The sequence below is a fragment of the Notothenia rossii genome (assembly GCF_949606895.1).
Source record: "Notothenia rossii genome assembly, chromosome: 11".
In the NCBI taxonomy this organism is placed as follows: Eukaryota; Metazoa; Chordata; class Actinopteri; order Perciformes; family Nototheniidae; genus Notothenia; species Notothenia rossii.
This window is the reverse complement of record NC_136910.1, coordinates 34581370-34604208: the sequence shown is the minus strand read 5'-3', so window position 1 is coordinate 34604208 and position 22839 is coordinate 34581370. Positions and strand designations below refer to the sequence as shown.

Sequence of the window (22839 nt, the reverse complement as noted above, 5' to 3'; positions counted from 1 at the left end):
ACTATAATTTTGACAACTTTGTACCAATATTCGGCGGGCCGGATTCAAAAGCCCAACGGGCCGTATATGGCCCGCAGGCCTTAGTTTGCCCATGCCTGGTCTACATTGTAGGTCATTTCCTATTCAATATTACTATAAAATAGCATCCAGGGTTGGGAGGGTTACTTTGTAAATGTAACCAGTTACTGATTACTGAATACGGCTTTGAAAGTAATCTGAATACAGTTACAGTTACGTGTCTTAAAAAAGTATTCAGATTACTTTTAAATTACTTTATTTTTCCATCACAGATGAGTATGTTTTGGTGTACAGGAGACACAAAAAGCAAAAGGAAACTGAACATGTTTTTACTGTTTTAATGGCTTATCAAGAGCACAACTGAAACATAACATCTGAAACGATGTAACAACACTTTTTGGGGATGCAGCTTGGGATGTGAGGAGTGAGGGACACAGCTTAGAACGGGCGTGTCGCATTCTGTCCTGCCAGTGTTGGCAGGACATTAATTAAAATGTCGAACTCAGACTTAATTTTAAGGACATTCCGGCCAGGGGTGTAGAGCTATATTTGTTTAAGCACCGGATTGGCAAAACAGGAGAGTGTGTGCACCAGTCTGCCTTGATCTATGAATTCATGTCCGTGACACTCACAGTATCTGCTGCCCACAGCTGTTTTATAGAAGGAAAACCTCCTTCACTTCATGAAATCTCTGCAGCACCAGGAGGCAGCGGGAGGGTTAACTCCGCCTCTGAGAAGAGGAGCGCGCAGTGCCTTTCACGCACCGCCTTCAGTGTGTTTACCTTCAGAATCATTAGAAAGGCTAACTCTATGGGTCCGGGGGCATGGTCCCCCGGTAAGGTATTTTTTTTTATTTTGGAGTTAAAGGCATCAATCTGGTGCATTTTGAGGGAAAAATAAAGAGATAGACTATGGAAACACCCATATGAAACAGAACTGTATACATTTCAATAATCAGAAAATCATAAGAACATGGCCATAACCAAGAACATACCATATCCAATATTAAAAAAAACTTTGAAACTTATTTATTTATTTATCTTCGGTTCATTTATAGTTGTGAGTGTGTCTGGGCTCCTGAATCAGCCTCACCTGTCTCCCTCCTCTCCCCTCTGCTCCTCTTTGAGGCACCAGCAAATATTTTAAAAGTTTATCTTACCTTTGTTTACCTAGTTAACATTTTCTTTCTTTTTATTCATACATCCTTTAGGGGGGTCATCGCCTCCTCTAGGGGGGTCCGGGGGCATGCTCCCCCGGGAAGATTTTTTTTTAAATTGAAGTTAAAAGCATCAATCTGGTGCCCTTTGAGAGCAAAATTAACCCTACCTTAATAATACCTTAAAGCGGACAAAAGGCACTGGAGAACACTTATTCATTAACACCCTTTAATGAAGCAAACTAATGCCTTAACTCACTCAAATACAGTCGTTTAATTATTTCGGTGAAACGAATGTGCGTAGAGTTTTAAAGGATGCGGATAGTCTCACCTTGATTCTGGCGCATTGCTTATCGTTTTATAGATCTATTCTCATCCACCATCTTTGTTTGTGACGTAAAGAGTGTAAGAGTCACGTTTCTGAATCAGACACTCTGAGTGGATGCAGTCACAGCCAATTGGAGTCTGATTCAGAGGGTTGATTGTCAGTTCCGTTGCTATGGTTCCGTTGTTATGTGTACTGAAACGAGAGCCGGTATAATTCCACGCGTGAAAACAAAATAAAAATTGGAATACGTTATTTTAGTGTCTTAAAAGTAGACTGAGGTATGAAGGGTTAATGCTACATCTTAGGATCATTTTTAGTCATGTTCTGTATACTTACTAACATATAAGGAAATACTTAGTGTGGTTACTCCATGTTTACTAGCTATAACATTAACGTTACATCACTCTTTTTCACTTCTTACTCAGTCAGCCAGAGTGCAGATATCACCATTAGATTCGCAAACCTGAAACATCATCCATTTCGTCACTGCTGGTGATGACATTGTTGTAAGCTGCTGATACTGCTGCTGCAGCTTGTGGCTTTCTAATATCCATAACTTTATAGGCTATTAGCTTAAAACTCGTCAGGCACTAGGAAGGATCACTTCTTCTTCAGGGCAGGGAAGGCTACGCAGTACGCAGGCTAATGTCCCGCAGCGGCTGCCTCTCTGGTGGACTCCGGTGCTGCACGTTACTCCCACATTTAAAAAAAAAAATGTTGTGAAACATCCAGGGCTTTTCAGAAAACATCCGGGGCTTGAGCACAAGTAGCCACCCCCTAGCGCCGCCACTGACAGATATATGATTTCACTGCGTCCGTGGGAGCTCCTCAGACCCCGCCTTATGGGAGCTCCTCAGACCCCGCCTTATGGGAGCTCCTCAGACCCCGCCTTATGGGAGCTCAGCTCCCACATAACTCGAACCCTGCATGCAGAGAACACTCTTAGATCTTCTGCAGACATCAGTGGAAGCATCACAGCTGATTGTATTAAAGGACTACTCCTCGTCTGCCGTCTTAAACAGATTTGCACCAGAAGATAGATAATAAATTAATTTCCGCAAATCCATTACAGAGTGTCTGGCAGCTGTTACTCTAAGTGTTAGCTTAGCTCTGTCAAAAGATGTATTATCAGTGGCTAACAACACATTATATTTGTAGTGTTTCACAGACAAACATATATATTTTTTGCTGCATAAACCTTACAACCATACTTTTTGTCCACAGAGTAAAACCAAACATGGACGAGCAGTTTCTTGTTATTATGCGGATATATTTATATTTTGCTCCCTGAAATGTGCAACTCTTACTTCTTTTAAATCCAGGTGAAACCCCTTTTTTGATATATTGTCTCTGATTTGTATTATTATGTTTATAGTAAATTGTGTTATATTGTGTTATATTATAATTACATTCTGTATTGTATTATATACATTTTGATTAGGTTAGATTAGTTCAACTTTATTCGTCCAAATTGGGATTTCTTATTTTTGTCAGGGCAGAATGTTAACAGGCATTACACTCGAGTTAGAAAGAAAATGACTGAACAATAAATACATATCAACAGTAGAAAATAATTATACATCAATATGTGTCCCCGGTTTGTCGGGGAACTCACGCAGCGTCAGAAAATAAAACCCTTTCTCTTTTCCTCCGTACCCAAATCTTTTAAAAACGGGGGTACGAGCGGATACAGATTTGCTGGCGATATGACGTAATTTCGGATGGTGGACCCACAGTACGGCCCATTCCCAAACCGCCCCCTGCACCCTACATCCTACCCCTCCGTTTGCGCGTTCACGCAGAGGGTCCGCCATATTGAGGGCTGTTTCAAACCAACGAGTGTGGAGCGGTGTGGAGGGGGAGTGGGCTATCAAGCCCTCAAACAGCGAGTCTGCAGTGGTGCTGACTTGAGACCGGTCTCTACCTGACCGCAGTCACGCTGTGTGTGTCCGTCAGGAAACATGCTGTTTACAAGTAGTTCCAGCAAACATCCACTGATAAACTGCGATGTTAACAACCTCATGATAACCTCATATGTTTTTAACTTAGGATCATACCTGTGTTTAGTCTAGAACAAGGTGTGTATTTTATTATAAAGTTGTGTATATTTACAGACTTTTGCAAAAACTAAGAAGCTTATAAACATCAGGGTTAAAACTAAAAGAGCTTTACAAAAAAGTAACACAATTAAAGATGTTTGGAGTTTTATTTGAGTTATTAATTTACATTTTTTGTCAAAAAGATGCTGATTTGAAACCGTTGTATACAGTTACGGCATTTCCTGTTTCTGCCGGAGAGAGGGGAGGCCGTCCCAAAGCTTGCTGCTGTATTTACTCCCTCCACCTGACAGGAGGGAGCCTCGTTGAGCTGCGAGTGTGGCTACAGACGGAGTTCACTCCCTCAGGGAGGGAGTGGTTTGGGATTGGGCCAAAGTTGCTATCAGAAACAAAGGCGGTGTCTCAATTCAGTGGCTGCACCCTTTGGAGTACGCAGCCTACGCGGTCCACGGAGGACCCAGCCCACGTAGACCGGGGTTGCGTTCCAATAGTCCATTTAACTTAGGAACCTTCCTAACCAAGTGAAATGACCCGGAAGTACGTCAGTGGCAGCCATGTTAAGTGCCGTTCCAATTCTCCAAATGAAAGGAAAGGAGGTTTCAAACTTCCTTTATAACCTTCTTTAGCTGAGGAATCACTGGACCTCCCTTACCGAAAGGAGAGGAGAAAATGCTGCCCCACAATGCCTTGCGGCCGCAGCATTTTGTCACACAACAGTCGGCCGTTCACGGAAACAAACGATTATGATGGAGAAATTATATCATGAAAGTTACGGTGTTTATTAAGCATTTTAAAACGTATGTGGTAAGTTGCCTAAGTGCTTTGTTTTGAACGTTCATCAGTATTATAATCTAAAAGAGAAATATGAACGTTAGTTTTTACTGAAATGATCAAATAAAGTCAACATTTCACTGAGCTGTGTGGGGTTTGTTCAGCTTTTAAAAGATGTTTGAATGGTGATGTACACAGTGATAGATGCTAAGGACTTACGTTTATAATAAATACATTTGTATTGATTTTAAGATATTTTCAAACAATCATACGTATTGGAATCATTTGTATTAATGTGGACCGGATGGAGAGGGTAACGAGCATAAATTTAACTTTCCTTTTTTATTTCAATAACAACTTTGGTCATGAAGAATATGTTTCTCTGTTGTCCACGTTCATAAAGCATAAAACAACAGCATCAGAGCACGGTGCAGAGTCTCTAGATGAGTCCCTCGTTCTTATTAATCATCCATGTAGTCCGTTGTATAGAACACTGTGGTTTCCATAGTTTCACCACAGCAGCAGACGCACACAATGACGTCCGCTGGCGCATCATAAACACGTCAGATAGTGAAAGTGCATTCGGATTCTCTAAAGTACCGCAGTCTCTTCTCCTAAGTCCTTTTGAATTCTCCTATCCACTATCCCTTAACCCCGTGACGTTTCACTCAGAGGTCAAGGAATAGGAGCTGATTTTTGGATCATCGGAACGCAACCCGGGTAGGCTGGACCGAGCGGCCTACGAAATGAGATGGTCTAGCCTACGGAGCGCTCGTATTAACGTCACGTGATACGCGCTGTTCGGTTGCGCTGCTCCAGCAGCCTGCTAGCAAATTCGCTTACAAGCTAACTCAGCTGAAAAGGATCCAGAAACTTTACTTTTACTTTAACCATTTTTTGGAGATCACCGACGGTGATGAAATAAAGAGGACCATGGCCAGGTAGATAAGATTAAGCTGTTTCTTTAGCCCCCAGTAATGTTACATTAGTAAGTTAACAAGTTAATTATATCTGATGTAATTTAATCATATTATTTCATATTTAAAATAAGTCTTAATTTTTGTGTGCTAATAAAACAATATGTTTTTTTAAATGAACAAAAGCATGTTGTATAGATTGATTCTTAACAATATTAGTGTTCTAATCTTAATATGAAGCTGCGGTTTATAACAGTTTATATTCTCCTTCTTCCCCTAAACCAGCCCAGATGATGTCCTACTAACACCAGGTCAGCACCTCCAGGTCCAGCACCACCGTGACCCCCTGCTCTGCTGAAATACACAATTAAACATTTTCTATGACCTATTTTTTGTATTAATCAAATTAAACTGAAGACAGTTGAATGATCTAGAGATATTATTCCACTGTTTATGTACACATCTTGTAAATAATGGTTAAAACCTCAGTAAATGAAATAAACATGTGTTTAACAACTACTATTTCAATTTAATATTGTATTTTCATTTTATCACAAAGTAGAGGTAAGAATATATCCATCCTCTCTCTGCAGCTTCATGTCTTCTATTATTATAACTTTCATCATTGAGACAGAGGAAATCAATCATGTTATTTAACATCACCAGCATTAAAACAAATCTCAGCAAAAGTGTTTTATCGAGTTGTTTATTTGTATTATATGTGCAGCAAGTATATAGAAGCAGCTGTTTGGAGAATCAGACAGACTCAAGCTATAATCGTTAAATATCTATTAAAAGAAAGGACACATACAAAATCATATTCTGAAACTAAGACAAAAGTCTTTAGGACGGCAGTAAGCAGAGGTCTGAGTGGAGGATGTTCCTGACCGCCGTTTTGCTTTCTTCAGCACCTCGGGGTGTCCAGGTGGATGGCAGCTCTGTCCAAATGATCCGCTGGGGTTAGGGGTCCTTCTCCAGCACCTCGGGGAGTCCAGGTGGGTGGCAGCTCTGTCCTGATGATCCGCTGTGCACTTTTCAGATTAGGGGTCCTTCTCCAGCAGATCCATTTCACCAGAATTGTCCTAATTACAGAGAAAAACAAGAGAAAAAGAAAAAAGTGAATTAATCATGTAAACACAGGGTTGCAAAAGTATTATTGCAAAATGTAACTAAGCATTTCAGACAAACAATCCCTAAAGGATCATTTAAAATGATGTACGTTTTTTTTTTTTTTTTTAAACTAAAGACATGAAATGACAGTCACACTTGCATCCCTTTGACAGCACTGCACAAACTAACATCAAGCAAAAGGCTGCTGTCTATTTTTGATTGTTTTATTATTATTATGGGATTAGGATCAATTAAATAAACTTTAATCAAAATAAAAGAAGATCAAATCTGGTGGAAATAGGCTCGTTTTTAGCCCTACCTCAAAGCAGCATGAGCTGAATACAAAGGTTGTAATGTTGTCCCAAAGTTTAATAAACAGTAAAACATTGCAACATGTCAGAGAAATAAAAAAAGCTAACAGCAGCACGTCAGGGTAGCACTTTATAAATCCCACCGTACTGTAGGCTCTACCGGTCTAAATGTTTTCACTTTGGTCTATTTATGTAATATAAAGTATAACTTATCTATAACAGAGCCAACTTTAGTAAACTTCTGAATTGAATTAAAAATAAGTGCAAACAACAGTGCAATAAATCCAGCTGGCTAGTTAGCGTCACTAACGTCACGTATTTATTCGTATTATTTAATGAACATTTACGTTTTAATGCCCCTTGGGTTTGAGGTGTGTGACATTAGTTAATTTAAAGTAAGTTAAAACCCAATACTCACATTTATTAGTGATTCTTCCACTTGCTGCTGCCTTTAAATCCACTCTGCTGGGGAGACCGGACCGCCATTTCATTTAAAAAAAACTCACTCTTCCCTGCGTGCATTGCACCCTGGGATATGGTAGACCGTGAAGGATATATCAGATGTATCCTTCAAATCCGGGAAAAGAAGGCTGCATTCAAGGGCCGCATTCGGAGGACTCTTGTCTTTAAAAAAAAATTGGGACAGCCTTTCGGCGGAAGTGACGTATGCGGTCTGCAAATGCAGTGTCACGATTCTTATGTTATGTCACGTTTTTAGTTTTGTATGTCTAGGTTTGGGTTTATTTTGCTGTTCTGTTCTCCCAAGGCCTGTACTACGAAGCAGGATTTTCTCTTAGCGAGCTAACTTCAGGGAAAACTCGGGGTTTCCGGTCCTACGACGCTGGTTCTCTTTTTAGCGGGCTAGATCTCCCTGGTAACTTATGCTGAGCGGCTAACCTGGTCCGGAACAGGTTAGGTTGCTCAGACGGACATCTCGGGGCAAAACAGAAGAAGGGGGACTCGGGCGGACGGCCCGGGGGAACAGTAGAAGACGAGAAGGGGGACTCGGGTGGACCGCCCGGGCACAAGGACGGGCAGTTGGAACCCCTGGCGGGTCAGACGTAGACGAGAACCTGGACGGAACTTGGGCTGGTGTCAGTGGGACCCACGGCAGAGCAAGTGCTGGTGTCGATGGGACCCGAAACAGGACAGGGCACGGTGTTGGCAGAAAACCCGGCAAAGCAGGCGTCAACGGAACCCCCAACGAGACAGGACATAGTGTTGGCAGGACCCCCGGCAGAAGAGTAGTCGGTGGGACCCCCAACAGGACAGGACATAGGGTTGGCAGGACCCCCGGCAGAATAGTAGTCGGTGTGACCCCCAACGGGACAGGACATGGAATTGGCAGAACTCCCAACGGAACCCCCAACGGAACAGGAAATGGGGTTGGCAGGACCCCCGGCAGAAGAGTAGTTGGCGGGACCCCCAACGGGACAGGACATAGGGTTGGCAGGACCCCCGGCAGAAGAGTAGTCGGCGGGACCCCCAACCGGACAGGACATGGAGTTGGCAGGACCCCCAGCGGAACCTCCAACGGCACTTGAGTAGGGACTTGAGTAGGGACTAGAGAGGGAACTCGAGAGGGGACTCGAGAGGGAACTCGAGAGGTGACTTGAGAGGAGACTCGAGAGGTGACTTGAAAGAAGACTCGAGAGGGAACTTGAGAGGGGACTCGAGAGGTAACTTGAAAGGAGGCTTGAGAGGGAACTCGAGAGGGAACTCGAGAGGGGACTCGAGAAGAGACTCGAGAGGGGACTTGAGGAGGAACTTGAGAGGAGACTTGAGACGGTCGGTTCACCGACAGAACACGTGGGGCTGGAGTCGGCCGTGTGAGCCAGGTGAGCCAGGTAATGGAGCACGGAAGCATGGCTGTGTGGGCCTGTACTGGTGCACGGATCCATGGCTTTGTGGGCCAGTTCTGGAGCCGGAACCATGGCTGCTGGGGCCGGAACCATGGCTGCTGGGGCCTGTCTTAGGAGCCTTTTGAAGGCTCCGTGGACCTCCAAAAGCCAGACAAGTACCCGAGAACGGATCCTGGACAGGAGCTGGAAATGGAGAAGAAGCAGTGACTGACTCCAGACAGAACAAACCGAGACATATGGTGTCAGGTAGGGAATTGGGAGGCAGGGGGCGAGCATGCCTTGGGCTAGCAGGCCGGGAATCACATGTCGAAAGGAAGTCAAAAATCCAGTCAGGTAAGAACTTCCCCCCTAAACATGGATCCACTGTTGCCACCTGGTGAGCTTCTGCCAGAGCAGCCTCCTTCTGCTGAACACTGGACCCTCCCCTCCACCTACCATAGCAGAAAGCCAATGAAAAGGTAAAATTGAGTAAATCCACCTCAAAAGGATCTGTTGGGCCCATCTTTGGTTGGTTCCTTCTGTTAGGGTTGAGTGAAGCAGGCAGGACCCAAATGTAGAATCAACAGAAAAATACCTTTATTTATTTGTTTGTTCACTAACCCGTGAACACAGTCACAGACAAAACAAGGAACCAAGAATGACAGACAGAAAAAACAGAACTTAAATACACACAAGACTCATCAACGAAACAAGAGACAGGAGAGGAGGGAGGAGAAAAAACGGGGTAAAAGGTGAACACAATCGGGTAATCAGACAGGAGGGAACACAGACAGAAAGCAACAGGCAAGACAGGGGGTGAACACTTATCCAAATAAAACAGGAAACCAAAGACAGAAAAAGCCAAGGCAAAACAAAACACAGACAGATCGTGACATAAAGTGATCAAGTCATATTATAGGAGAAAGGAAATACAGTTTAAACTGCCGTTGCAGGAAAGACGGCCGGCAAAAAACACCTGACTGTGTTAACGTGAAAATGAGTAGAATATCACCTCCCATCTTCAGAGCAATCTGACTATTATAACATTAGCGTTAAGAAAGCTTAATTAAATATCTTCCACAACATAAATAACCGAATCAAAGTAACATTACGTACAGTCCGCGGCACTGTGATCACAGACGTCGATGGGTCCCATTATCATTCATATCACATCATGATGTATCATATACATGTATTTCCTTATCTGAGTCAGCTGAGCCGTATCTGGCCGTGCAACACTCACAGTGTCACATACTGTATGCAGAAGTATTATTTTAAGCAACACATTAAGTTGACGAAACACTCGAGTCAAATGTAATTAAAGTCAGATCGTGTCTTAGACGGGGCAGTGATATCATAAACCTGTTAATGTACGCATTCAAACACTTTTTCTCTAACCAGCTATGTGGCTTTTATCCTGGATAAAGTGTTTAAGTCATGGATGTTTAAAGCTTAACTTCTTCATATGTCTAATATTATAGTTGACTTTTCATTCAGGAAGTATGACGTACTGCGCTGTCAGTACGCTTGTCCATGTTTGTGATTGGTCGAATGCTCCAAATACCACCCCTTTCATGTGAACGTGCACCTAACTAGATAGGACACGGCTGGCTTGAGCGATCCACTTTATAACACGCGTCGTAGGACCGCTTAGCGAGAGCACGTATGTTTTGGATTAGGCAAACCGGCTAACTCAAACATATCCAGGTTACGTTGAACCAGCTTTGTAGTACAGGCCTCTGGTCTGGTGTTTGGTCCCTGTGTTTTCCTTCCTGTCATTAGTTTCCCTGGTGTGTCTGATTGTCTAATTGTGTTCACCTGTTGCCCTTGTGTTTCTCCTTCCCTACCCGGCTGTTTCTCGTCTCGTGATTACCCCTCCCTGTATTTAGTCTTGTCTCTTCCTGTGCTCCCCTGTCGGTTCATTGTTTGTTTGTCCTCCCTTCACGTCACGTTTCATGTTTTTCTCTCTGGTCTTCCTCCATGTTTTTCACGGTCAGTTTTTGTGTTATTGTTTTCCTGAGATACCGTTTTGATTCATGCCATGTTTTGTTATCAGCTTTGAAATAAAGCTTGCTTTTTGAAGGGTGCAGCCCCTGAATTGAGACACGGCCAATGCCTGACGTGTTTTGGACGTAATCTCGTCTTTGTTTACATTAGCAAGCAGTGGCGGCGCCAGAGTATTTTTGTTGGATAATCTATGGTAGGGCTAACCCATACAGTAGTGGGGCTCAAGTCAGTATTTGTAATGTAATTACATACACGCTATATCACACAACAGGTGGCCTGTGTCTCTATTGTCATACAAAACACTTTTTCAAATGACCCATTATTACAAAATATATTCAAAACTCACTATTCACTCTTCAGGTGGGTCGTGTGACTCTGGCACCTGTTCGACTTGTACCTCAATGCGAGGGCGTTTAAGAACAAATCTATCCATCCGAAATATACAATTAATCCTCAAAGTTCTGCTGTCTGTCTGCAATTTACTCTGCGCAAGTTTGGGGACTTTTCACTGTGAACGTGACGTATCAGTAATGCATGACGCAGCAGATTCAACGTTTCGTTGCTCTGATTGGCTGTAGGCATGGACGCGGGAAGGGGGGTGCTGAGGGCGCTGCAGCACCCCCTAGCGGCAGGCAGGGGGTGCGGAGCTCCCCTGTCTGAATTATTATTTGACGTTTATTGCTGCTCCCGCTGTGCATAATCTGTGCAATATGTAGCCAATACATTCCACATTGTTGGTAAAATAATATTTTGGCCTGCCCCGAATGTTTTTTCTGTAGCCCCGGACAATTCTACCTCAATAATATAATACATTAACCGTGCTTTACGTGAACCTCATCAAGACACTAGAAAGGACGGCAGGACTTTAATGTCCCGTGTTCACTGAATGCAACAGAGGCAAGACACCAGACCAATCAGAGAGTTGCATGGAAATAAAAGTGTGCTTGTGTCATTCAAGCTCGCGGCTCTGTGTGTGCGGAAATAGCGCATTTAGTGTGTGTGAGAGAGGGGGAGAGGGTTATGGCTAGAAAGGATCCGTCTAATGTAAATATGACGTCACGTTCTCGTTCTAACTCTCGTTGTAATCGGAGCGGCTCGGTTGTAATCGGAGCGGCTCGGAAGCGCAGTCACGTGGCTGAATGTTTACGTTTGGGATGGCGAGAAACTAAACTATATTAAGTATGTAATATTTGTTAGCGGTCTTGCTGTTGAAAGAAGAATGACAACACTGTAGATCAGCAACACTATGGTTTATTTTGTATTCACAGGCAAGTCAACGTTGTTGCAGTAAAAGTCCCAAGATAGCTCCTGGTGCAATAAAATGTATGTTGCATGTTACTGCTGTAGATGTGTTTACCTCTTTTATATCCCGTTGGGTAGTTTAATCTGCAGCAATGCATCATATTCTATAATATCATCATATATGTGTAGCTTTGTCTCTGTCGTATCTTTCAAAAGTAAAGTGAAACAGCTGTTTTCAGCTTTGTGATGATGCATTTTCCAGCTGATCCAAGAGGCTTTTTAAACACCTTACTTGGCTTAGGAGGGAAGGGAATTTTCTCAACACATAAAGGAACACTTTATCCTTCAGTTTATCACAAACATTACATCAACACATTTGGAGATCCTAATTTGAATCCAGTCTGTAATTTGATATTAAGGTTTTAATAATAAAATGATGTCATGAATCGAGTTCAAGGTTAAGATCATCTTTATTATCCTATGTACAAAAATTAACATACAACATTAATATAACAGTAACGAATAAAACAAAATAACATTATGCAACTCTGATCTTCTTGCTGATACTTTTCAAAGTTACTTTTACATTTGCTCTACTTCTCCTGCTACTGTTTGCTCTGCTTTCAACTTCTCTTTCAACTCTGCTCTTTACTCTGCTTTCCCTGTTTCCTCTGTTCTCCTCTCCTCATCTTCTCCTCAGACTATCCTCCTTTTGCTGTATCCTCTCCTCTCCTGTTCTCCTCTCCTCATACTCTCCTCCTTTTGCTGTCTCCTCTCCTCTGTTCTCCTCATCTCCTCTCCTCCTCAGACTCTCCTCCTTTTGCTGTTAGATATTTAGACTGTAATGACAGCTTATGATATACTTTTTATAACTACATCAATCACATGCAATGGATTAAAAACGTTGTTTTACTTACCACCTCTTTACAGCTCCATTCATCTCCAAGCTTCCAACATTCACCTGGCGGTGGTGCCTTGGATGAAAACAACTTTTGATATGATACAATACAACAACAATAGTTAACACCTATCCACAGCAATAAGCACAATGAGAAGACTAATGGTCTCTTTTATATCAGTTTCTATTGGAGTGAAATGAACTGTGCCATGTCACATAGGATTGGAATGGATGATTGGCTGTGTTTTGTGAATATAGAGGAGATGGCAAAAGTAAATATACTTTGTTCTTACCTAAAGCATCTATCCTCCTCTTCGTACCCCTGCCTGCTCCTCCCGCATTAGACTCTGGGGACTTAGCTTTTAAAATCTTGTTCAAGCTGTCCACTCTGTAGTTGGATCTCATGACCTCAGCTTTATGACCCACCCGGCCTGAAAAAGGGTGTCTACGATGGCTGGTACTGAGAGGTGTTATGGTCCTCTTCTGCCTTTTGTGTTTGGGGGGCGTGAAGGTGAGAGGAAGACTACTGTCATGTGGGGTGTGTTGCTTTACATCCTCCAAAAGATCATTTAGTCTTGATATCACTGTACACATGAACGTCTCATCCTGTAGGTGGTATGTGTGCTCAGTAATTTCGCGCAATAAGGTCCCACACTGCTGTCGTTTCCTATCTCTTGAGGACTTTGAGTGGTTACCACTGCTCTGATTACAACGAGAGTTAGAACGACGCCTCTTCTCAATCTTCCCGCGATTTTCCCACGTCCCGCCCACCCCGACCCTTTCCGATTACAGCCGAGCCGCTCCGATTACAACGAGAGTTAGAACGAGAACGTGACGTCATATTTACATTAGACGGATCCTTTCTAGCCATAACCGGGGGAGAGAGAGAGGGACCGGTGCCAGCAGCAGGGACAGTGTTGTTAGCATCTGGTTAGCTAGCTGCACTAACGGACATACGGAGCTGTTTGTTCCACAACAAGCTGGAGGAGAGCTCTCCTCTCAGACTGAGAGGCTCAGGTGAGCTAAAGGACTCTCTGAGTGTTTAGATAGTTAACTTTAGTCTAAGTTATCTCAGTGGGTCTCAAACGGTTTGGTCAAAAATTATTCAAAATATTATTTCCGCGGCACACCTTCATATGATCATTATAGTTATAAAAAAAATAATAGAATAAAGGAAAAACAGTTATGAAATACTATATGGCAGTAAAACAAGAATACAGTTTGAAAGGGGAGTGATTTGTAAAATATCCATAAAGAAAAAGAAAATCTGCTTACAGATGTGTTTCATCTGGGTGTTGAGAGATGTATCCATAGATCTCTTAATGTTGCTCTCAAAGTGCACCAGATTGATGCTTTTAACTTCAATATTTAAAAAAAATCTTCCCTGGGGAGCATCCCCCCGGACCCCCTATAGGAGGTGAGGTCCGCTCCCCACTCGTAAAAAATAGCACTTTACCCCTGCCTATATGCCGTGAGCTGATTATTGAGCCTTCATTGTAACAGTCGTGGGTTTACTGTGTGTTTGCGTGTGGGGAGTTTTTTTGTGCGTGCTCAGTCCAGCACCTCAGCACCCCCACTCAAAATACCTTCCCGCGCCTCTGGCTGTAGGTCTATTCAAATTGCATTCGGAGACATTTTGATCTGACCGCGGCCGCGCTGATATTATAACGAGAGAGAATTTCCACACCTTTAGTGTATAAAACTCCCCCACCGACTATTCCTTACACCCCTCTAGCATAAGCCCGAATGGTATCAACCATATTGCGTCAGTAACGTGCGCTTGTTGTTACTGCAGCAGGATCAGTTTGTGTGTTGTGGACACGACCGGTAGATTTTCGCAATCCGTGTTCTCAACATGCTTACTTTAACATACTTTTTCATGGTCGGGCTAAGGTAGGGCTAAGCCATTTCTTGGTATGGCTGTAGCCTACCCCAGCCATATCCTGGCGCCGCCACTATTAGCAAGCCTCGCTGACACTCAGAGCTAACCTGTACTGTAGGGCACATGTATTTAAAAAGCAGGAAATAAAGAAAGGAACTCACTTTGTGATAAACCCACAAGAGAAAAGGCATTTCAGCTCCATACTGTTTCAGAAATAATCTTTGATGTGGTTTAGAACAGGATGGCGTTTTATCACAGCAGAATTTAGCTTTATCTCTGGTGGAATTCTGATCAGGCCTCCTCTTCTTTCTTTTTTTTCAAGCTAAGGACCCAAAATCTGCGTTTTTCTAACAGGGCTGGAATAGAGGGATATGAGTCTAAATATATATATATGTCTAAAATGCATGATCTGTTTGTATTTTGAGCAAAACACATTATAGACATGTTTTTATATATTTTTATATATCTGAGACCCATAATATATGCCTTTTTAAAATAGCATGATAAGTGCACTTTAATGTTTTGAATGATTTCGGTGAAGCATTTTGAATTGCCTTATTATGGCAACATGCTTTTTTAAATAAACGTTCCTTAGCTGATGATGTTCCTTAGCTGATGATTTCCGGACCTACGTGATGAAGACGAGCAGGGCGTGCTTCCTGTTGGCTGCTCTCCACAGCTGCTGGCAGAGAGGCAGGAGTCATGTGACCCGCTGCGGCTCACCCTCAGTGGCAGAGGTTCAGAGGATGATGGCATGCGGACCCGGTCACAGATGGTACACTTACCAGAGGCTACCTGCTGATAGGACACACACATTACAGCAGAAACACTGAGAGGCTCTGTTTCCGCTTCAGACTCGACAGCAAACACCTCCGGCAGGTTCCTGTAAAAACATGACACACTCTTCAAAAGCTGCATTTATTAAAAGTGATATGTTTGTATTTGCACTATAAAGTCTTCTTGAGTAACCTAAAAGGTGCCACCAAACTAGATATATTATTATTATTATTATTATTATTACCTTTTTTTGTTTTTTATAACATTATCTTGTTTTATTTAATCTGAATTGATTTTGTTGACAGAGTCACATGTATAGCAATAAACTGGTCATGACGACGAGGTCTTCTTTAGCCTTAACTGGCGTGGTTTATTTTCATATGTGCTGCCACTTGACCAGCTATCCATGAGAGCTAGAGAGAGAGCGATAGAAGGGGAGGGAACAATCCCTTATATCTGATACCTGACGTCAGCTACAATAGCTGCGCCTCCTTACGCCTATAGCGCCCTCTTACTGTGGAACAGTTATAGGGCAGTTACATGCAGACATTAATACTTACACTTAACACTCCCACTTATGAATGACGTGTATACTGTACAACTTTTCCAAGAAAAATAACAGTTCAAAAGAACATGGCAGTCAATATTACATAGTAGGCAATATTTTACACATGACCCCTGCACACTTTTTAAATTTCAGTTTGGAGACAGGCTTGGTCATAGCGTCTGCAACCATGTCATCTGTAGGACAGTAAACCAGTGTCATCTTTCCTTCTCTGATGACAGATCTAATGAAGTGATATTTTATATCCAGGTTTACACCTCTGTCGGCACACAGAGTTTCTGGCAAGTGCAATGGTTCCCTGGTTGTCTTCATAAACAAAAGTTTTCTTATATACATAGGTATCCATTCCTTCAAGCAGTTGTTCCAGATAAATACATTCCTGTATTGTCAAGGCTAGAGCCATATATTCGGCTTCACAAGTTGATAGTGCCACTGTGGGCTGTTTCTTTGTTTTCCATGAAACCACTGAGCTGTCTGTACCCATACTCACACAATACCCTGTGGTACTTCTCCTGTCTGTGGCGTCTGCCGCCCAATCTGCGTCACTATAGGCTTGAAGCCCTAAGCCCTCGCTGCTCTTTCTGTAACAAAGCTGTTTATCTGCTGTACCTTTAAGATAACGGAAAACATGTTTTGCTGTAATCCAGTGCTCTTCTGTGGGATCAGCAAAATACTGTGATAACTTACTCACTACAAAACATAGGTCAGGGCGAGTACATGTTGTCAAATAAATGAGGCTGCCTACAGCTTCTCTATACATTTTTACATCCGTCAATTTTTGTGCATCCTCATTGTAGTCTAGCTTTTGATCACATGGTGTTTCCCTAGTTCTACACTCCTGCATGTCAAAACGATTCAGGATCTTTTCCACATACAGTGGGGAAAAAAAGTATTTAGTCAGCCACCAATTGTGCAAGTTCTCCTACTTAAAAAGATGAGAGAGGCCTGTAATTTTCATCCTAGGTATACCTCAACTATGAGAGACAAAATGAGAAAAAAAATCCAGAAAATCACATTTTCTGATTTTTAAAGAATTTATTTGCAAAGGATGGTGGAAAATAAGTATTTGGTCAATAACAAAAGTTCATCTCAATACTTTGTTATATACCCTTTGTTGGCAATGACAGAGGTCAAACGTTTTCTGTAAGTCTTCACAAGGTTTTCACACACTGTTGCTGGTATTTTGGCCCATTCCTCCATGCAGATCTCCTCTAGAGCAGTGATGTTTTGGGGCTGTCGCTGGGCAACACAGACGTTCAACTCCCTCCAAAGATTTTCTATGGGGTTGAGATCTGGAGACTGGCTAGGCCACTCCAGGACCTTGAAATGCTTCTTATGAAGCCACTCATTTGTTGCCCGGGCAGTGTGTTTGGGATCATTGTCATGCTGAAAGACCCAGCCACATTTCATCTTCAATGCCCTTGCTGATGGAAGGAGGTTGTCACTCAAAATCTCACGATACATGGCCCCATTCATTCTTTCCTTTACACGGATCAGTCGTCCTGGTCCCTTTGCAGAAAAACAGCCCCAAAGCATGATGTTTCCACCCCCATGTTTCACAGTGATAATCTTCCTCGATCTGGGGCTCCACGCAAGATCTCACCCCGTGGGGTCAAAATTATCACAAGAACGGTGAGCAAAATTCCCAGAACCACACGGGGGGACCTAGTCAATGGCCTGCAGAGAGCTGGGACCAAAGTAACAAAGGCTACCATCAGTAACACACTACGCCGCCAGGGACTCAAATCCTGCAGTGCCAGACGTGTCCCCCTGCTTAAGCCAGTACATGTCCTGGCCCGTCTGAAGTTTGCTAGAGAGCATTTAGATGATCCAGAAGAGGATTGGGAGAATGTCATATGGTCAGATGAAACCAAAATAGAACTTTTTGGTAAAAACTCAACTAGACGTGTTTGGAGGAGAAAGAATGCTGAGTTGCATCCAAAGAAAACCATACTGTATGTCTTCCATTTTCTAATAATTGCTCCCACAGTGGATTTCTTCACACCAAGCTGCTTACCTATTGCAGATTCAGTCTTCCCAGCCTGGTGCAGTTCTACAATTTTGTTTCTGGTGTCCTTTGACAGCTCTTTGGTCTTGGCCATAGTGGAGTTTGGAGTGTGACTGTTTGAGGTTGTGGACAGGTGTCTTTTATACTGATAACGAGTTCAAACAGGTGCCATTAATACAGTTAACAAGTGGAGGACAGAGGAGGCTCTTAAAGAAGAAGTTACAGGTCTGTGAGAGCCAGACATCTTGTTTGTTTGTAGGTGACCACATTTTCCACCATCATTTGCAAATAAATTCTTTAAAATTCAGACATGTGATTTTCTGGATTTTTTTTTCCTCATTTTGTCTCTCATAGTTGAGGTATACCTAGGATGAAAATTACAGGCCTCTCATCTTTTTAAGTGGGAGAACTTGCACAATTGGTGGCTGACTAAATACTTTTTTTCCCCACTGTACCTCTTCTGGGATATTTTTACACAACTGGCAGACTGTTCGAAGTCCATGCCTAGAAAATGTTTTAACCTGCCCAGGTCCTTCATCTTGAATCTGGTGGAGAGCATATCTTTCACCTGCTCTAGGTTTCTAGTGTTGTCTGCTGCGATGATCAAATCATCCACCCAAATCACAATTATCACTTTCCCTGACTCTTTTGACTCCTTTGTGTAAACACAGGGGTCTACTGGGTTCTGTATGAAGTGGTCTTCAATTAGACATGTTTGAAGCATCTCGTTCCAATTTCACCCAGACTGTTTCAGGCCGTAAATTGATTTTTCTAGCTTGCACACTAGCTTCTCTCCTTTCTTCTCATAACCTTCAGGTTGTTCCATATATATGTCCCTATCAATGGGTGCGTGCAGGTAGGCTGTCACATCCGTCTGGTGTAAAATCACGTCGTCTTCGGCTGCCTTCTGCATAACTGCCCGTACACTGGTCAGATTAGCTGTACCTGTCGTGCCCTTCAATACCCTCCTTGGCTGAGTACACCCACTTGCCTCCAACTGTCTGTCTACCCTCGGGTAATTTTGTTAGAGTAAAGTATGATTGTCCTCCAGGCACCTCATCTCCTGATCCATCGCTCTCTCCCATTTTCCTGATTCAGGGGATATCATGGCCTCTTTAAAGGACTGAGGTACAACACTCACTACTCTGTAGCAGTAATCTATGCTGGTAAGTGTACTGTCATCCTCGTCACTTTCTCTCTGGGCATAGTCTTTCAGATACTTTGGGGATTTATGTTCCCGGGGGGGATATGTCCCACTGCATGAGGCACGTGACTTCACCCTAGGGTGCTTCTCGCCATCATCCTGCGGTGTCTGTTGACCGTCTGTCTGCATGTCTGTGCTCAGTACACTAGGCTGTGTCTTCTCTCTTTTCTCACACCCTACTCTGGAGTCCAGCTCTGGCTCCTGTGTCTGTGTCTCGTTCTCACATGTTGTCTTTGTAACAAACTTGACTAACCTGTGCTTTTGCACTTTTCCCTTACCGGGATAATATACTAGAAAAGCGGGGCTGCCCTTGTCATGCCCTACAAAAAGTCCTTTCTCACACCTGGACTCAAGTTTTCCTCTGTCCTGTTGGTAAGCATAACACACTGACCCAAACTTGTGCATCCTGGCTAGATCACAGCTTTTTCCTCTCAGTGCTGTATATGGGGTGGTGCCCGTGTGCTTGTTAAAACACCGATTTCTGGTGTAAGCTGCTTCTTGGACCGCATAATGCCATAGACTCTTAGGTAAGTTACCGTCTATTAGCTTACACCTAGCCATTTCGAAAAGAGTGCGCCCTTCCCTCTCAGCTATCCCGTTCTGGTGCGGGGAGTAAGGACAGGACGTTTCGTGTCTGATCTTGTTCCTTCTCAGCAGTGACTGAAACTCTCTATTTGTAAACTCTGTTCCGTTGTCGGACCTCAGGCATTTTACGCTGCCATACGGAGCTACATCTGCAAGGAATTTCTCTGTTGCCTGAAGTGCGTCACTCTTTGCTTTGAGAAAGTAAACAAACACTGCCCCTGTACACACATCTGTGAAAGACTGCATATATTTAAAGACACCTATGGACTCAGTTACTGGACCGGCTAGATCTGTGTTAACTGGCTCAAGTGGTGTCTTTACTTTTTCTGTGGGACCTCTGTTCCTTGTTTGAGTGAACTTTCCCTTTATACACACATCACATTCTTTGTTAGGTCTATGCTTTTCACCGTTAATGTGCATGCCTACTGTTACCGCCTGCAGCTTCAGTATATCCTCGTAATTACAATGACCCATGATCTCATGCCATGTCTGAATATCATGACTGACATTACACACATCATTTTCATTACATTCTGTTTGTAGATAATACATTCTCTTGTACACCTCAATGTTAAATCTCGTACCGTCAGGCTCCACAAGAACATCGTTACCTTCATTGAAGAACACCTTGGCACCATTTGCAGTAGCAGATTTTACAGAAAATAGTTCTTGGGGGAACGAGGGTATGTAGAGGGCGTTCTTCAATGTCACTGTACACCGGCGCCCTTCACTGTCTATGAGGCATACCTATACATCTCCTCTCCCGTGCGCCAACCCGAAAGTGCGCTTCCTGTCTGCCAGCTCCATGCTGTGTCTCTCCAGCTCGAAGGTGCTGTCAAAGTTCTTGAATCGGTTCCTGACCTTGATAATGTGGGACGACGCACCTGTGTCCACGATCAGTCCCTTCGTTTGGGCCTGCTGCTGCTGCGCTGACCAGCTGGCGTATGCTGTCTGCGCCCCGAAGGTGAAGTCCTCTCTTCCCGCTGCTCTCCGGGCGTCGTCTCGACTCGCCTCACGTCCACCGCTGCCGCCATCTTGTCCACAGCCGCCATCTTGCACGCGCGTGTACCGAGCGCTCTGTTCGCGCTTCTTTCTATACACTCTGTCTGCGTGTCCCAAAGTTTTACAGAAACTACACCGAATAGTTTTTGTGCAATTATCTTTTCGGTGACCCTTTTCTCCACATCGCCTTCTCCGTCGGGGGTCCGGTCTTTTTCTTTGGCGCTGCCCGGGCCTTCATTACCCTTTCTCCCGCCTCCTCGGCGGCCGGGTCTGAGTCTTCTGAGGCCTCGTAGTTCCGCAACTTGGCCTTGAACTCCCCCAGCGACATGTCCGCTGAACCGTGCGTCGCCAACAGTGTGAACGGTTTATACATCTCCGGTAGTCCCCTCATAACCATCGCCACCATTAATCCACCGCTCGGTGCTTCTCCTGCACTTTTGAGCGCCGTGATGATCTGCTCCGCCCTGATCACGTATTCAGTCACCGTCTCTGTGTTAGCTTTCTTCAGCGCGGTCAATGTTATATACAGGGATACAATCCGGGGCCTACCTCTGCCGATGTAGTGTTCTCTTAACACTTTTAGACTCTCTCGGCCTTTGTCCTTTGTGTCCCGGAATATCAGCCCCAAGCTTGTGTTGTCTAGGAATGGTTCTAGCTCGCAGTATGCGTCGGCGTTCAGCTTAGTATCCAGGGCTCGCGCGGCCTCCGTTATTTCTCCCGTGAGGCCCGTCAAAATTTTCTTTTTCAGCCCCACTCCGTACATACAGCACAACATCCGCTCTTCCCAGAGCTCGTATTCTTCTGCCCTTCCGTCAAACGTGGGCCACTTGCTTCTGCCTCTGGTCGCCATCTTTTGATTGTAGCTTAGCTTAGCTGCACGTTAGCTTAGCTTTAGCGTCCCGCGGTTTTCCCGCCGCTAAACTAGCCTAAACTTTTCAGCTAACTAGCTATCTTTATTTCGCTCTTCCGTGATCTGGGCCCATAACCTGTTGACAGAGTCACATGTATATAGGCCTGTCACGATAATTTATTGTGTTGGACGATACATTTTTCTGGAAATTATTGCGATAAACGATAATATTGTCGGCACCGTTTTAACACCATTTTAGACATAATGATAATATATAATAATAATTCAAGTACATCCTTTCAAACATAACTTTTTATTGAACATTCAACATTGCAAATGAAATGTGAAATAATATTAAAATATATAAATTAATAAATAAAACAAATTAATTAAATTATAATAAATAAATTAAATCACACACAACCAAAACAATAAATTAAATAGAGTCAGGCTGGAAAACAGAGCTCTCTCTCTCTCATATATATATATATATATATAAATAAATAAATAAATATATATAGATATATATATATCTATATATATAAATAAATAAATAAATATGAGCACACATTATCTCACAAGCAAAAAAAAACTCCTTAAAACAACAGTCAAGTGTACAGTCCACTGTCAAAGACCCAGATGCCTCAACAGGCCATATCCAAATCTGTTTTTCTAAGTTTTCGAGCAAGGAACACCAACATGTTTGCATTGTCGGGCGGGGGCTCTCCATCTCCAGCTGCCGTGTTTGCTCCCAGCTGGAAAAACGGAATGGGGTGGTTGGTTTTTAGGTGGTTTAAAATGCGTGGTATTGCCTGCTTTTGTCGCTACCTTTTTTAAACCAATGCGACTCACCGCCCGGCTGATTCAAGTCCTTAGGTTCGCCTCGTTGATTTGGTTTGAATCCAAAATACTGCCACACCGGAGAATCGAGATGTGTCGTTAGGTTTTGTAACCAATTCCATTTCACTTTAAATTCCCCGCGAGTAAGTCACACGTTGTCTCCCGCTTGACGCTATATTATTAATTTGGCTGCTACGCTGCTGCACGTGCACGCGGAGTGTCCTGACCTGGCTGTGTGTCAGCCCCGCCCCTCACAGCGCGCCTGGCAGCCACAGCGCTCCAGGCTAAAATGCTGGTCACATCTTTATGAATTGTAAACGGCCATTTATCGAGCTCAGAAAAGTTATCGAGTCCATTATTATTTATCGTACGATAAGTCAATTTATCGATTATCGCGACAGGCCTACATGTATAGCAATAAAGTGGTCATGACGACAAGGTCTTCTTTAGCCTTAACTGGCGTGGTTTAT

General features: G+C 43.3%; 1 long non-coding RNA gene across 1 annotated transcript; it reads right to left on the bottom strand.

The window, feature by feature from the left end:
* Positions 1-12209: 12209 nt before the first annotated feature.
* On the bottom strand, positions 12210-13354 carry LOC307025167. Its single transcript, XR_013804088.1, has 2 exons — positions 12950-13354; positions 12210-12732 (listed from the first exon to the last, which is right to left on the bottom strand). It is a non-coding gene; the product is annotated as an uncharacterized lncRNA (long non-coding RNA).
* Between the last annotated feature and the right edge of the window lie 9485 nt (positions 13355-22839).